Source organism: Macaca thibetana, chromosome 11 (assembly GCF_024542745.1).
Source record: "Macaca thibetana thibetana isolate TM-01 chromosome 11, ASM2454274v1, whole genome shotgun sequence".
Classification (NCBI taxonomy): domain Eukaryota; kingdom Metazoa; phylum Chordata; class Mammalia; order Primates; family Cercopithecidae; genus Macaca; species Macaca thibetana.
In genome coordinates, this window is record NC_065588.1 from 82,456,166 (window position 1) to 82,472,578 (window position 16,413).

The following is a 16,413-nucleotide window of genomic DNA, read 5'->3' on the forward strand; positions in this document are numbered from 1 at the left end:
GTTTTGGGGTGTCTATGCTTCTGTCTGGTTTCTAGGGTCTAGTCATCTTCAGTTTAGCCTGAATACAAGAGATTTCTGAATGAATATCTTTGTCACATAGAGGCGACTGTGATCTTTCCTAGGCATAGTATTGTGGCTAACTGTTCTGGTTTCGAAACCCCCTTTTGATCTCAATTTCTTGGAAACCATGGTGCATCCCAGTGCTCCTTCCATGTTAGCTCCTAGGGTTAGTACTCAAATCCTTTTACTTTGTTTTTCAAACTATTTTGGAAAAAGGTAGAATATAATTTTTCACCTCTCTAGATTATTCAAAAATATCTTGTCCTCTTCTACAAGAACAAATTAACTAAAGTGATTTCTTTCTAAGTAAATCAGAAATTTCTTGAGAATAAATCTATAATCATCATAGAGCTACCAGAACAAATAGCTCAATGTGTAGCCAAATTTTAAAACAAGTTTCCATCATTATATAGTTTTACATATTTAAACTAAAATAATTTGTATATACATACACATTAATTGTACATTCATATTTATATATTAGAAAGTAGTAGTATTTTCCAATCCAACAGATTTTTAAGCTGTATCTAAAGCATACCTTTCTCTCTTTTGGTTTCAGTTAATTTCGTCAATGTCTTACAGTTTAGGAGCTCTTCTATTTAGCAGGCCATGAATATCTTCTAGTGCACCATTGCTTCTTAGAGTATCCTGCAACCTTTTAGAGGTTCTAGGTCTTCATGCCAGAAGGTTTATTTGTTTATTTGCCTACACACTCATGAACAGTTTACCATCTGTAAACATGCTTATAAATGGCTACTGAAAGAGTCATTTTAAAAGAATAAATTAACTGCTGAGTAAATGACTCCCAAAATTTTCTATATTTGGGGATATATTGCTATCTTTTGTTCTAACTATGCTTGAAATTTTTAAATATAGCTATATGTTCTATAAACATATAGCTTTATTTATTATAAATATGTTTTGTACAAGTTATGAAGACCAATTTACAAAGGTAAATGTTACTTATAATTCATATATCTGCCCACCAAATAAATTTTTTTCCATTCCTGAAAGAGTTATTATTTGACAGTTCTGACCAGCAAGTCTTTATTCCTTTTCAGTTGGAAATTGCTTGAACATGACTTCAACGCCTAAGTATCAATTTCCTCCTGGACTCCTTGCTATCTAATATCTCAAACTACTTTCTTTAAGGCCACCAGTGACCTTCCCTGCAATTTAAAGTGCAGTTTTCTTTGTTCTATATTTTGAGATTTTCTGCAGCCTTTCATATGATGGGACATCACATTCTCAATTACATTCTTTCTAGTTTTAGTAGCATCAGTTATACCCTGGTACAACTTTTGTACAAACACACTCACATACACACTCAGTTTCTATGATGTGTCTGTATCTCTTCATATCTTTCAAGTATCTGTGTGTTACAAATGACCATTAGGGTACCATATTTTTTATTATTCTGTGCATAACTCCAAGGGCACAATCTGTTATCTTACTTAAATACTTATATAATTTAGTTATAGGGTTACACACATATTAGAGGGAAGGAGGCTGCAGAGATGGGCACACATTTTATTTATGCTCTAAGGAAGTCCACTCAAATTTTATTTCTATGATTAACATTAGGTAGCATCTCAGTACTTTGTTGTTGCCAGGTGTAAGTACACTTTTTGCAATCTTCTGTTTACTCACACCATTTATTTACTTGACCATATTTATCTAGCTGATCTCCTTACTCCAGACACTGGAGGTTCAGTGGTGATTTAGAATAGACTCTGGTCATTACTTTCATAAAGATTACAGTCACAAGGGAATGGAAGGGAGGTTATGGGGAAGAGAGGGGAAAGGAGTGTCGTGTTCAGATTTGTATCTCCAGAATAGAGGTTTCAGAGGATTTTCTACCCTCAGCACCATCTTTTCCTTCCTAATCTGAAGTTTTAATAGTCTAGATTTAGTTACCATCCTTATTCAACGGCTCTTTGATTCTGAGTCTCCTTTGTTTGTTCTTCCTCCTCTTCACCAGTTTTAAATAGTGGAATTCCCTAAGGCTTCTTGATAACCAATACCTACGTGTCTTATTTGCTCTTTAGTGGATATCTCAAGCATAGCATGCCTAAAGTACACAAAGTAAAAGAACCTATTTTCCTTCCTTCCTTCCTTCCTTCCTTCCTTCCTTCCTTCCTTCCTTCCTTCCTTCCTTCCCTCCCTCCCTCCCTCCCTCCCTCCCTCCCTCCCTCCTTCCTTCTCTCAGGCAACCAGACATTCATTCAGCAAACTTCTGCTGAACACTTTCCTAGGCCATAAGTATTCAGAAAATAATTAGGGAGAATCTTTGACCTCAAGAGCGTAAAATACCCTCTATGATTTGTTACTACAACCTTGTCTGTGAATTTTTTTGTACTTTCTCCCAAATATTTACCTTTCTATATCTCCACCTCCCTAGTGCCTCACAGTTTATACTATTTTCTACACTCAGGACCATGTTTTCTTTCTCATGCTAAAATTATCACTTGCACACTCTTATGCAAGATTGCTCTGAAAGTTAATATTAAAGATACAGGCAAATGGGAAGCGGTTCCCTTCCAAGTAGATGGGCAACTGTCTTGCCTCTTCTGTCTTGCCTTTTCTGTCCTATTGCCTGTTGTGCTCTGCTATGACACACATTTTCTTGATGCAACACCACCACCATCATTATGTAACTTCACCACCTATCAGAGTACCTATAACACTGTAGATGGGAGAGGTCATACATAAAGCCTAATTCGTTTTGCCCTCTTTGAATACCACCTAAATATATTGGAATTTCACCATGATGAAATAAGTGAATAAACTTAGAATAAGTTTCTGAGAGACAGACTAAGAGACAGCTGTGAAACTGGCTAGTGTTAATGCTCTGTTCCCATGCTGAGGACCTCTTTCCATCTTCCCCCATTTATTTGTGTTCACTATAAATCACATGCCACTTGAGAAAATTTTATACCAAGAAAAGAATGATACAATGCTTGTTGTTTTCTTTTAAAATGATTATTTAATATATAAGCTTTATATAATGTTGTTCAGATAATTTAAAAATAAGTGCAATGAATTGAGTTATTCTATAAGAAGATCCTTTCCCCGGATCTTCCCACTGACCTCAGCCCAATAGTAAAGCATTTGGTCATTCAGCATCATACAGTTCCTATCCTTAGTTCATGTTTGCTTAAGTTCATAAATAGTCAATAAATACTGATTTCAGAAACTCTTTCCCAAACTCTGGTATTCCTCTCAATTATGTCACGTGTGACCCACTTTTATATTTTTGAGTAATTAATCACCCCATCCAATATTATCCATTATTTAAAATAAATTAATAGATTGATATACCTAGTAAAGTTAGTGGAAACTAATGAAGTGGAATGTCTTGACTATTCCTGTTCCTTTGATGTGTCAGACTGCTTTAAATTGTTCCAAATAATCCTGCTTCTTATCTCGTTTAGGAAGCATTCTTCATTTTCTCAAAACCACAGTGATCCATCCCATAACAACCCTTCTAGAGTATTTAAAATTTGAATAACCTAATTTAAACATCCAGCCAAGGTTTAAAGTTATGCAGTTATGACAGTTGTCCTTACTGGTTATTTACAACTAGAATCTGTTCTGATACCTTGGTGCAAATTTTTAGCTCTCCCTCACTCCTGCCTTTGCTTATGATAAGCAACTTGACCTTAACCGAACACACTGTGCTTTCTCTTCTCATTTTGACTTTGTTCTTAATGAGGTCCCTCTCTCTGAAATATACTTTGCCCAACTGTACTTGAAAAGGTCTCTAATTTTCCAATACTTAGCTAAGTGACCGCTTATTTTTAAAGATTTTCCAGATTTTTACACATAGAATAAATCACTCCTTGTGTGTGTCCCCTGAGCACTCTGTGCATATCTCTAATGTAAAACTTATCACAACGGATTGTGATTATTTATTTCCAACTTTGTGTTGACCACTAGACCATGAACCCCTGGAGAGCAGCGGTGGTGCTCTGTTCACTGCTGGCATGCCATAAGTGCTCGGTAATTGAGTGGCTGAACTTTAAATAATTTGTAGAATGAGTCAGAGCACTTAAAAGTGAAGGGAAAATACCTTAGGGGAATGAATACATTTTTTAAAAATATTTTACACATTCATTAATGCCTTGATTCTACAAGATTATAAACCATGGATAAGAATAACCTAACTTAAACATTACATTTTTTATCCTTTTCTATTTGTATCTCTCTTGAAGTAATATTAGGTACATGTTAGATGCTTCATTAAAACAAAACAAACAAGCGACCTATACACACACACACACACACACACACACACACAAATACAGGGTGAGAGAGAGAGAGAGAGAAAGAGAGAGACAAAGATATTTTTAAAATAAAGACATACTTTGTCTCTAATGAGTAGGTTAAGAATACAGAATGTCATAAGTAAAGAAGAACTGAAAAACTTTAACTCAATTCTATACCACTTCATCACCAATATGAGACAATGGACTGTTGAAAAGCAGAGACTGTTGATCTCTACATATATCAGACAAAAAAAACTTTTATAACTCCAGGTTTGAAACTCTCATTGACATCTGAATAATCATAGAATAAAAAGTAGCGAAGTAACAGAGTAAAAGATAAAAGGTAAAGCTATAAGACTTTCTATTTTATTATGTACTTACATTTGTATATATATATATGATATCCCATATTATATCATTTAGAATTGGGAAAAGTTCCTAAAATTTATTTAATTCATTTTTTACATCTTATAATAGTTAAAATTAAAACATCAGAAATTTTATATGCAGTAAATGATTAACCCGTGTCTACCGATAAAATCTACAATCAGCATCTAGTTTCAAAAGTAATTAGCATGATTCGTTCCCAAAATTGTGTGTTTGTACTATACCAGAGTTTTCATGTTAGTGAATAGCAATTTTTAATGAAACTCCTGAATGAATTGAAAGAAACACCCACACAATACTAAGCAAGTCAGTAACAATGAAAATACTAAAGAGTGGCAATACTAATTGAACATTTACTATAGGCAAGGCGTCGTTCTCCATGCTTATAAGATCAGTTCATGAAATTTTCATAACAACCTTATGAGGTAGGTACTTTTATTTCCCCCTCTCTCCTACTTTTTTTTTTTTTTTTTTTTTTTTTATTATTATGAAGGCATGAAGCCTGAAAAGGGTGGAACAAGAAGGGGGGACCAGACTACCTGAATATAATTTGCACACAATTATTGCATATTCTTACATGCAACAAGGGCATGCAAACAAACAAGAAAGTGTCTTTAAAAGCATCTGCTCTTTTCTTGCTCTGCTGAGCAAAACTGTTTTTTAGCCTGATCATAGCCTCTTCTGTACTTCGAATTGAGAAAAGTTGCTGGAACTTAACTTTACACCTTGCCTCTCATCACAGTAAATTGTGTCTTTTTTTTCCCCCATATTATTGATTTTACTCAGCTCAATATTTTATCTGACTGACTGCAGTAGCAATATGTATACTCAGTTTTAGGAAAAACACATTTTCCACATTGACCCAAATGTTAGGATATACCCTTGAGAGTTTTATGGTATGCTATGGCACACAGGTAGAGAGCCACTTACTTGTGAAAATTTACCTAGACAACCTTTATGTTATGCTCAGTTCCATGGCCCTGAGACCAGTATCAAACACCGAACAACTAACTCTCTGCTTTTGGCAGAATTTAGCATTAAAAAGTACTGTTGTCAGTTTATATTTTCTCATCAAAAATACTATTAAAATTAATTCGTGGATATAAGTAGTTACAAATAGCTAAATCCAAGGCCCAGTGCCTTGTAAAACTTCTTGGAGAAACATCTACTGCTTAATAGCTCTAGATTATATTTTCATTTTATGCAGTTCTAATGTGAACAAGCTTCTCTGTCTCTAACTCTGAAAGAAGCAGAAAAGTCTTTATAATTTATTAACCCCTGAAAAGAGCACATTCCTTTGTCATAGCTTCAGAGGCAGAGAGAGAAAGCAGATAAGAAATCACATTCATACTTTCAATTATTGAATTCTAATTTTATTCTCTCATTCTGCATACTTCAAATGGGCATTACTAAAGGGACTAAGTTCAGGGGTATTGTTTTATTATTATGTAATAGTACAAGAGTAAAATATTTGGAGCCAAATCAAGTGTGTTCAGCTAACTTTTGTTGTACAATTTATATGTATGTTCACTAGATAGATTCTTCAGTGGCTAATTAAATGATACTATCTAAAAATGGTTTATCTTCAACTGATAGGTTCTATGTACAGATTGATTTTCTCTGAAGAGGTTGTATTTTAGGCTTTTTATTTCTTTTAAGTCACTGAGTATGTGTAAATAAGTTCAATAGGGAATAAATATCACTTTTAGTGCCATTGTCCTAGGAACTACCATTACTGTCTACCAAGATACTGAAAAAATTGGCCTTAAAAGGTAGATTGTCTCTAGTTTGCTTGTTCAAACACAAACTACTATCATTTGTGAGATATTAAGGTTTTTAATTAAAATAAAACATTTCTTCATTTTTTTAATTCTTTTTCTTAAACTTTAAAGAACCTTATCCAAAGTCAAACAACTGTGAACTTGGCATACTATTACCAGCAAATAATTGATTGTAAAATAGACAATAAAAATAAAGCTAGCTTGCTTGAACATACATTATAAATACAAGATAACTTTGTCCAAAAATGCTTGATACTGTTTTTGGGATCCACCACAAACTATTTTATTCTTATAATATTTCAGTGACCACATTCAGAATCAAGTATGAGTTATAAAATATTTGACAGACTTTTCACAAAACCCAAATATTATGTAAAAATCTACTTTAGATTAAAACATACCTGAGAACTTAGAGACACACAGAAACACAAGAAATGCAAATGAGTTTGTCCTTTAACTCATGTTTCCTATTTCCCATAAAGTTTTTGGTCTTAATTAGCCACACCTTAAAATACATTCTACATTTGTAGTAATTTAAAGATGAGAACTTTTCAGGTAGAAAAAAATAATATATGCAAGAACAAGAATTGTTTTTCACTGTTCAGTTATAAATGCCAAGTACCTAGAAGAGTGCCTGGCATGGAGTAGATACTCAAGAAAAGTGACTGATTAGGTAATCAGCTGTATTAAGGGAGGGAGGGAGAGAGAAAGAGAAAGAAAGTAAGAAAGAGAAATTGATTGATTTGGGGCCCTGAAATTTGTAAACTTGTTTCTGGGTCCTAGCTCCTCCATTTACTGACTTACTGACTGGGTGATCTTTGGAAACAAGTTACAAATTATCAGTTTCTGTTTCCTTAGTTGCATAACATCAATTATTTTATCGCATACCAATTGTTAAGAATTAAATATATATGTACACAATGTTGATAAAAAGAACTTTTAAACTTTAAAATACATAAAATATTACATTTATGTACCTAAAATATACACCTAAATATCCAGACATTCACGCAGTAAGTCTAAGCTGTCCAAGATGACATCATAGTTACCATATTTTTTGTCTTAAGCAAAAAGTTGGCCTGGAATGCCCAGAATTTCACACTGTCAAGACAAGCATAGAATTCATGATCATTCAAGTGCTTGAACTGAGAAACTAAAAAAACAAGCAGTGTTGTGCATTCAATCACTACAAGAAACTAACAAAGGGGCTTACATTAAACTAAAATCTAGAAAAGTATTAAAACATACAAAAAGAGTATTATTTTGCAATAGGTAAAAACATAATTTGAAGAATAATTTTCAAAAGAAAAAATATATCACCCCCAGTGTATGGAGTATGCAGAGAACTTCAGAAGAGTTAATAAGAATCTTTCCATGGCTGTTTTTTTCCATCTCTTCTTAATATTGGTTACATAAATCAGACAAAGATCATATGTATTTAAAAGGAAGGAGATAATACAGTAGTACATGTAACATCACACATCATTTGTTTATGTCACTCTGTACTGACAAGCCTTCCTAGGAACTTTGTGGCATAGGAAATTGCTATGATCCCATTGATGTCCTCTCTTACATTAAAAATAATAACAAAAAGACTTCCTGTGAAATGAATTAAGTCCACTAGCCAGGTAGCTCATATCCTGTGTACTTGCATTGTATAAAGTTGTCCAAAGGAAAAGGAGGAGATAAGCACTTAAACATACTGCAATCACCATCAACATAGTGCATTTGTGACTAGCCAGGCTAATACTGAAAGAATGAATCATACACAGAAAAAAAATACATTTAAATGTCTAGATCATTCACAAGCTGAATAAGATTTTCTTCATTGTTGACAGAATGATATAAATAGATTTTTAGAGAATTAATTATTGGGAGACAAATGCTTTTCCCTTAGTTAAGTTTAATCACCTGTGAAAATGACACAGTCAATACCACTGGGTTTTTCAACTCCACTTTAGAGTACTTAGGGAAAGAAAAAAAAAAATCATTTCAAAGCAGTGACTCATTACGCTTTCAAGCTCATATTATCAAAACTTTTAGATTTCTATTTAAATTTTGAAATTCACAGAATATACCAACTTAAATTTTCCTGAGTAAAAAATTAATTCTAGATGTGTATTGGAAGCTTTTTGAGGTTTTGTTGATTATCTATGGTTGTGGCTGAGACATTAAGTTCACTTGTTTAGATTTCATTAATACACATCTGACACTTTCTATAAACTTAGTTTTGTTCAGACCTGAATTGACTAAAGGAGACAATTCGAACAACAGTAATGTCTAGAGCTGCCAAACAGGACTGGGCTAGCAGAAGATACAGAGTGTGACATAGCTGAGAAACCCCTGCTGTCTTACAGCTCAACTTGAGAATCTCCAAATCCTGATTTTTAATTATCAAAATTACTAGTTTGCAAAGGCAGAAATATTCTATGTTAAAGGCAGAGTAAAAATAAATCTAAAAAGCATAGGCACATCAACGCTGGATGAACAAGCCATTATTCAAAAGTTTTATTACCCTAGGAGGAATGGAGATGCTATTAAAATAAAAGAGCGTGTTAAATAAAATAATAGCTAATTACACTTTTCTGTGGCTTTATTTCATAAATAACTGCATTCAACTTTAAAATAACAACCGTGTGCTACTTTCTACCATAATAATAGACAACATTTGAGGGGATACGAATATTTTTGAATTCTTCATTCGTTAGCATGTGAACATTCTCAGTCAATTGAAAGCTTTTAGTGTAGTGACTTTTCAGGTTCTCTGTCACATTCAATCACCTATCCATAGCAATTCAACAGCTCTAAATATATTCGTTTTGCTACAATATAACAAGATCCTCAGGCATAAATGTTACTACTGACAAATGATTAAATAATATAAAGTACTCTTTTAGGATTTAAATATTTTCTGGCTACATAAAAGACAGTATTTTATTTTGCACTAAAAAGCATAACAAAAATGCAATAAAAGATTTTAATATCTCTTAATTCCAGAAAGAAACCCTTACACACATTCTTAAAATTTTTCGTTATTATTATTTCCTTAGATTTAAATGGTAAATATGAATGTAAAGTCTTACAACTTTATTTCAGAAGCCAGAGCCTTTGCTCACTTGGCAAATTTTGTTTTCCCTATATAAACGCAACTTTGCAAAACTGTCCCAAAGAACTGCCATTTAACAATTAAAAACTTTGACTCATTTTAAGTCTACAGCAACACTACTTGGTTGACCATTTCTACCACTATTCTTCAATACTAATAGAAAAATACAGAGAAATGATGCAGGATGATATACATGCACATATACAGTTTTAAAAACACATCCAAAATTGTGGTCTTATAATAGCAGTTACTTTCCTTTTTCTAAAGCAAAGCTGAATTTACCTGCCATTCATTTTCTGCTGCAAATTAGTTTGTCAGGTACACGTTAGCAAGCTCTTTCTTCAATTCATTTTGCTAACTCCATAGTCCTTTAAATAATGATAAACATTCCTGAATAAAAGCTTACCAGATAGTAATCCTCTTTGACCCTTATACTACTTCGTCTGTAAGACACATCTACCTTTATTTTAAAAGAGAAGGTAAAACGGAAGAAGCCCTTACCAGAGACAGAGAAAACAATTCGTTCAGCTAGATCCAACAGTGCTCTGTGTAGCCTGGCAGCATGAGTGATCCTTGGGCCTCACACAAAAGCGAGATAATTGGCTCTCAATGAAGAGATGTAAACATCCATCATAATGGCACTGTGCTGAAACTGAACGCCACCTCAGCTGTTCTATGTACTCCGACTGGAAGATGATGTCACAAACATCAACTGGGTGTACTCTCATTGGCTTCTGTTACCTGGAATCATATCTTAACCCTAAACTGTCAGCTGCAAATTAAAATGCTCATTTCTGACTATAATTTCTGCCTTTAAAAGGAGAGTGAAAGTAATGTTGAGCTCCTGGGGGATCACAAACTGAAAATACTGCCCTATAAATATGCTAAGACTGATTTACCTAATTAATTAATCAGAATTAGTGAAAATGTTATTTTTCAAATGTGTTTTGTTAAGTAACAGTGTTTACAAAAGGTATTTGACAGAATGGATATTAAAGGACAAGATGTATGTAATCATAGCATCTGGAATTTTAAATTTTGTAATTACTTTGCATTGATTTTACAGTACTAGCCCCTGAGATTTAAGAAACTCAAATTGAGGAAAATTATAATATAGTCAATTGTACAGTGAAGTTTTCAGTCAATTTTTTCAGAGCAGCCATTTGTGTTTTTAAATCTTCTAATAAAAACACAAAAACATAAATACATTTTATTCTCTGAGTATTAAGCGCTATCTGCAAAGTTTTGTGTAATAAACCTTAAAGTATGAGATATTAAAAGCACAACATCACTAACATAATAATGTTAACTATTGGTTTTTACAAAGAGTAATTTATAAGTCACTGGAACTTCAGACAATTCCATTTCAGTAATTGAAAGCTACTCTATGATATAGTGCTGTTCTCTTTGAGCACACACGGGGTATAATTATCCATCTCTTACCTTCTACCTGACAAAAGCCCCAGATTTCTCCCTAGGCTTAAATCCAGTGGGAGAGGAGGATAATGGGCTAAGCTGGTTGCAGCAGCTTGCTGCCAGAGGGACAAAACTACAATCACCTTGAAATATACCCAAGCTTTCCCCACCGAAAAGAGCTGTCAACCGCATAACTGTGAGATGCAAGAATTACCAGAGCTATTCAGTGACCAGTTCCTTCTAAATCTAGCCCAGCCATATCCCAGGGCAAGCCCTTTGAAAGCTGTGCAGCTCAGCATGCAAACAGTACAAGCACCTGGAGAAAGAGAAAGGAAATTCACTTCAACCACCCCAACTTTAGGGAAAGGAAAGCCACCAACAGTGCACTTGCATGCCTTTATGTTATTTCATTTATTTCTGAATAATGGATTCAGGGCAAATACTTGTTGCATTCCCTCCGCATTTCCAATGACAGAAAATTATTTTTACTCAATGGCCTCAATGAGAGTTCAAAAAGTTGATAATATATGAAAATACACTTTCATATGTTCATATTTCCTCCCAAGTTCCGACTTTTATGATAGTTAGTTTATTCGATTACTTTGAGTAGCAAGCTAGCACGTGACATGGGAGCAAGAGTTCTAGACTAGGGTTGAAATGATTCAGGCTCCAGTTCTTGCTCCACCACTTACTATCTATAAAAACTCTGGTAACTTAACATCTTTTATGTATAGACTGAGAGAATGGTAATGCTACATACAGCAAAATAATAATAATAGATATAGGGATCAGATGAGACAATGCATAGAAACTTGCTATATAAAATAAAACGTATTATATAAACATAAGATATAATAAATATTATTGTTGTTATAAAAGCAATCAAATGTGTTCATTTTAAAGACACATGGAAGACTTAAAATTTAAAGTTACTTTAGTGCCCTCAAAATAATGTTATAAATATCTTAAACCCTTAAAATTTCAACTCGAAAATAATGTTGCACATTAACTTGATTTATAACACTGACACTGACTCAATGTGTTTTTTTGTTTGTTTGTTTGTTTAAGTTTTTAACCCTCCCAGAATAATTTGGAATTTAATCATATTAGTCAAGTGCAAGATTCTAGACTCAAGAAGACTATTTGTCAAAATGTACTTTGGGCCAACGTGAAAGATGCTGTTTATTTAATTCTGCCTAAAAACATGGAAGTTTAGATGAAAATGTGTATTAAAAAAGATTCAATGCCAGGCAAAGTGATATAACATTGAATTACAGATCAGAAAGATGAATTTGGACAATGTGAATGTCAACTGTATTTCTGGTAGACGAATGATAAAGCTGAGGTATTATAATTGCTAAGAGGATATGGCAAGCAGAAAAAAAAGTTTACACAATAAAATATAATCATATATTGCATACATAATATAAAATTTTAATAGTACAAATATTTAATGGCAGAGATAGAAAGCTAGCAAATTAGATCATATCCTGTTGCATGTAGAAAACATGCTGATATATAGATATATACATTCAGTTAATTTTTAAAGACAAATGTATTTTCTGGTAATTTTAGTGCACACAAATCATAACCTCTCTTATTTGTTTTGCATTTGTTTGGGTGACAGAATGCCACATATAATGTGCCTAGAGAAATACAGCAATATAAAGATTGGGAAACTTAAATACTCCTAGTACTCTGCAGGCATTTTTGTTTATTTATTTATCTGTCAATTTCCACAGGTATCAATGTATAGGCATTTTGTATCAATAACCCACATCTTACACAAAATTTGTTTATAAGTGAATAAGGTACTTAGTAAAGAATGCTGGTTATTGCCAGGCGCGGTGGCTCACACCTGTAATCCCAGCACTTTGGGAGGCCGAGGCGGGCAGATCACGAAGTTAGGAGATCGAGACCATCCTGCCTAACATGGTGAAACCCCGTCTTTACCAAACATACCAAAAATAAAAAAATGCTGGTTATTGTTTTTAAAATATGTCAATGAGATTTTTTAGGAATATAGATTTCAATGCTTATTTTTTATTTATTTATTTTTTTTTTTTGAGACGGAGTCTCGCTCTGTCGCCCAGGCTGGAGTCCAGTGGCGCGATCTTGGCTCACTGCAGGCTCCGCCTCCCGGGTTCACGCCATTCTCCTGCCTCAGCCTCCTGAGTAGCCGGGACTACAGGCGCCCGCCACCGTGCCCGGCTATTTTTTTGTATTTTTGGTAGAAACGGGGTTTCACTGTGGTCTCGATCTCCTGACCTTGTGATCCGCCCGCCTCGGCCTCCCAAAGTGCTGGGATTACAGGCGTGAGCCACCGCACCTGGCCTCAATGCTTAAATATTATACAAGATGGAGTCTCTAATCAATTATTTAGTAAAATTTTAAGGAAATACACTTATTACATATGAAAATAATTTTATATTTAAAATTTGAATTGTTTAAAAATTAATAAAATTATTGGTTTACAATTTAATTCCTAGGAAAATTGATAGGAAAAAAGATAATGTACTAGAAATACTTCATATTAATGTTGGACTAGAATAATTAATGAATCTTTATTGCATATATTAATAAGTAAATCTCAAGTTTTGTTTTTATTTATTAGGACAGAATTTATATTTTAGTTTTAAATAATTACATCTATACACCCAGGAATGTTTCAGATAAATATAGGATATAATAGTTCATATATGAATATCAATTTTATTACTCCAAAGTATGCTTTATACATAAGGACAGAAAACATTTATATACATATATTCTCTTACAGTGGGGAGAAACCATTAGAAAGTAATAATTAGTGGAATTTATAAAACTTTTTTGTGATTCTTTAGTGGTGTTTCTTTTGGAAGAGTAGAGATACTAAATTTCAAGACTTTTCAGTAATTTTCAGAATGTCCTTTGGAAAAAAGTCTGATGACAGTTGAACATCAGTCTGCACATGTATCTGGGTTAAGATAAAAAATAAGATAGTGTGTGGCCGGGCGCGGTGGCTCATGCCTGTAATCCCAGCACTTTGGGAGGCCGAGGCGGGCGGATCACAAGGTCAGGAGATCGAGACCACAGTGAAACCCCGTCTCTACTAAAAATACAAAAAATTAGCCGGGCGCGGTTGTGGGCGCCTGTAGTCCCAGCTACTCGGGAGGCTGAGGCAGGAGAATGGCGTGAACCTGGGAGGCGGAGCTTGCAGTGAGCCGAGATCGCGCCACTGCACTCCAGCCTGGGCTGGGCGACAGAGCGAGACTCCGTCTCAAAAAAAAAAAATAAATAAAAAAATAAGATAGTGTGTATGTGATGTGAACGTTGATAATAAGACATGTAACTATTTTCTACTATACTAAAATAATATTATTAAGAAATGCAACCTGATTACAAAATGTAAAAAATAAAATTCTAAATATAAAAATGTGAAAACATTAAGAAACTACAAGAAAAAAATAAAAGGATGGTGTCATTTCTTGAATATTCTATTTAATATACACATGTAGAAAAGTAAAATGCTGCATATAGCTCTAATTTCATACAGGAATAGTAACAAACACTGCATTTGAGAATGAATTTCCCAACATTGTCTCATTATTTATTACATTCCCCCAACTAAAATGGCCAGCTAGCATTTGTGAGTTCAGAGAATATAAAATATTTTAACTTTAATAGTGTGTAAAAGTTTAATATGTGGGGAAAAACACTCTATAGACATCAATTTAGGCTTCATTCTCAGTAAATGTATATTAGTAAATTTTTTTTTTTTTTTTTTTTTTTTTTTTTGAGACGAAGTCTCGTTCTGTTGCCCAGGCTGGAGTGCAGTTGTGTGATCTCGGCTCACTGCAAGCTCCACCTCCTGGGTTCACGCCATTCTCCTGCCTCAGCCTCCTGAGTAGCTGGGACTACAGGCACCCACCACGGCTAATTTTTTGTATTTTTAGTAGAGACGGGGTTTCACCGTGTTAGCCAGGATGGTCTCGATCTCCTGACCTCATGATCCACCCGCCTCGGCCTCCCAAAGTGCTGGGATCACAGGAGTGAACCACCGTGCCCAGTGTAGTAAATGTTTTCTAATAGGAAGAAAATTGAATCAATAAAATTATTTTGACAAATCAAGTTGAAGATGTTTTGTAGTTTAAGCCAAGTACATCACAATTTTATTGTGGTACTTACATACTATATATTTCCCAGGAGCTGAAATCATTGCAATATTTAATTGCCTGACAATTATTTCTGTTACATCAATTTTGTGGTTAAATTAATTATTTATATTATCAAAACAAATCAGCACTAGAGGCTAATTAAACTGGAGAAACCATCCTCCAATGTTTCCCAACCTACATATTAATAAAGTTTAGTTTATTACTAATTTCAGAAGGAATGAACATGTCCTACAGGTGATAATTTGATAGGCAGAACTTAAGAATTTAAAGAAGTTTAAAACTGTTGTGAATATTATTATCTCCTCTTGAGCAGTTGGGCATATATAGGATTTTACTACATCTTGCAAGATTGACTGACCCACTACCTAGTTATCCACAAGACGGCAGCTCGATTTATATGGCCACCAACAGCTAATACACTGGTTTATCCTTTTACATTTAACAAAACATAATATGTAAAGTATATAGGTAACTTTTGTGTATGAATGATCACAATTAGGTAATTTTTCATTTATAAAGAATAAGCCATGAAAGATGGATATCTATTAAAATCTATTGAAAAGCAGGAGATTTAAAAAGTTCCTGCAGCAATTATTGAAAAAGGCAGAACTTTAAAACACTGAATTTTTACTAACACAAATTCCAACGTTTCATCCCAAATTTATTTCAGAGGTTAGTCTATTTATAATAAATTGCTTTTATTTTGTTTCTACAAAGTCTTATGTTGCTTTTAAAAATTGCAAAGTTAGTCTTCAAAATAACTGTGACTACGTAGCAATGATAACTCACTGTTACAATAAAAGAGATCCAGGAATTGTATTTTCCATCTAGCAAATTCTAGATATAACTAAACCTCATAAGAATATCTATTTATTGACCTCACTTGAATTCCTTTTCTATACTTAGTCATCTGCACTCTCATTTTTTTTCTCTATGTCTACCTTAAATCTATTATGTGGCAGCTTCAGTATATTACCTTTATTTCTGTTTTCTGTGCAGATAAAAATTCTGAAAATACTTAGAATTATTAGGCCATATCACCTTTCTTTTCTGAGATTGGATAGCCCCAAGACATTTAACTATGTTTATGTGTCAGTAAATTTTACTCTGGAGAAAGAGAAAATGATTTAGTAAGGATGAAGAAAAGTTTTCCTGCTTCTACGTTAAAGAAATACCAATTCTTAGACATGAAAGTAAGAAGCTATGGCTGATTTAGTGATTCAGCTTCTTGTTTTTAA

At 33.7% G+C, this 16,413-nt stretch overlaps 1 protein-coding gene across 3 annotated transcripts in view; it reads right to left on the minus strand.

Moving 5' to 3' along the window:
• Nucleotides 1-16,413, minus strand: part of MGAT4C (MGAT4 family member C) — a 909,629-nt gene that overhangs the window by 279,711 nt on the left and 613,505 nt on the right. Inside the window, exon 1 of one of the 3 annotated variants that reach the window (XM_050749433.1) lies at nt 10,104-11,603. The exons of the other annotated variants lie outside the window; for them this stretch is intronic. The gene's annotated coding sequence lies outside the window, so the exon portion shown is untranslated. Of the gene's footprint in view, nt 1-10,103; nt 11,604-16,413 lie in introns of those variants that run through there. 3 annotated transcript variants of the gene reach the window in all.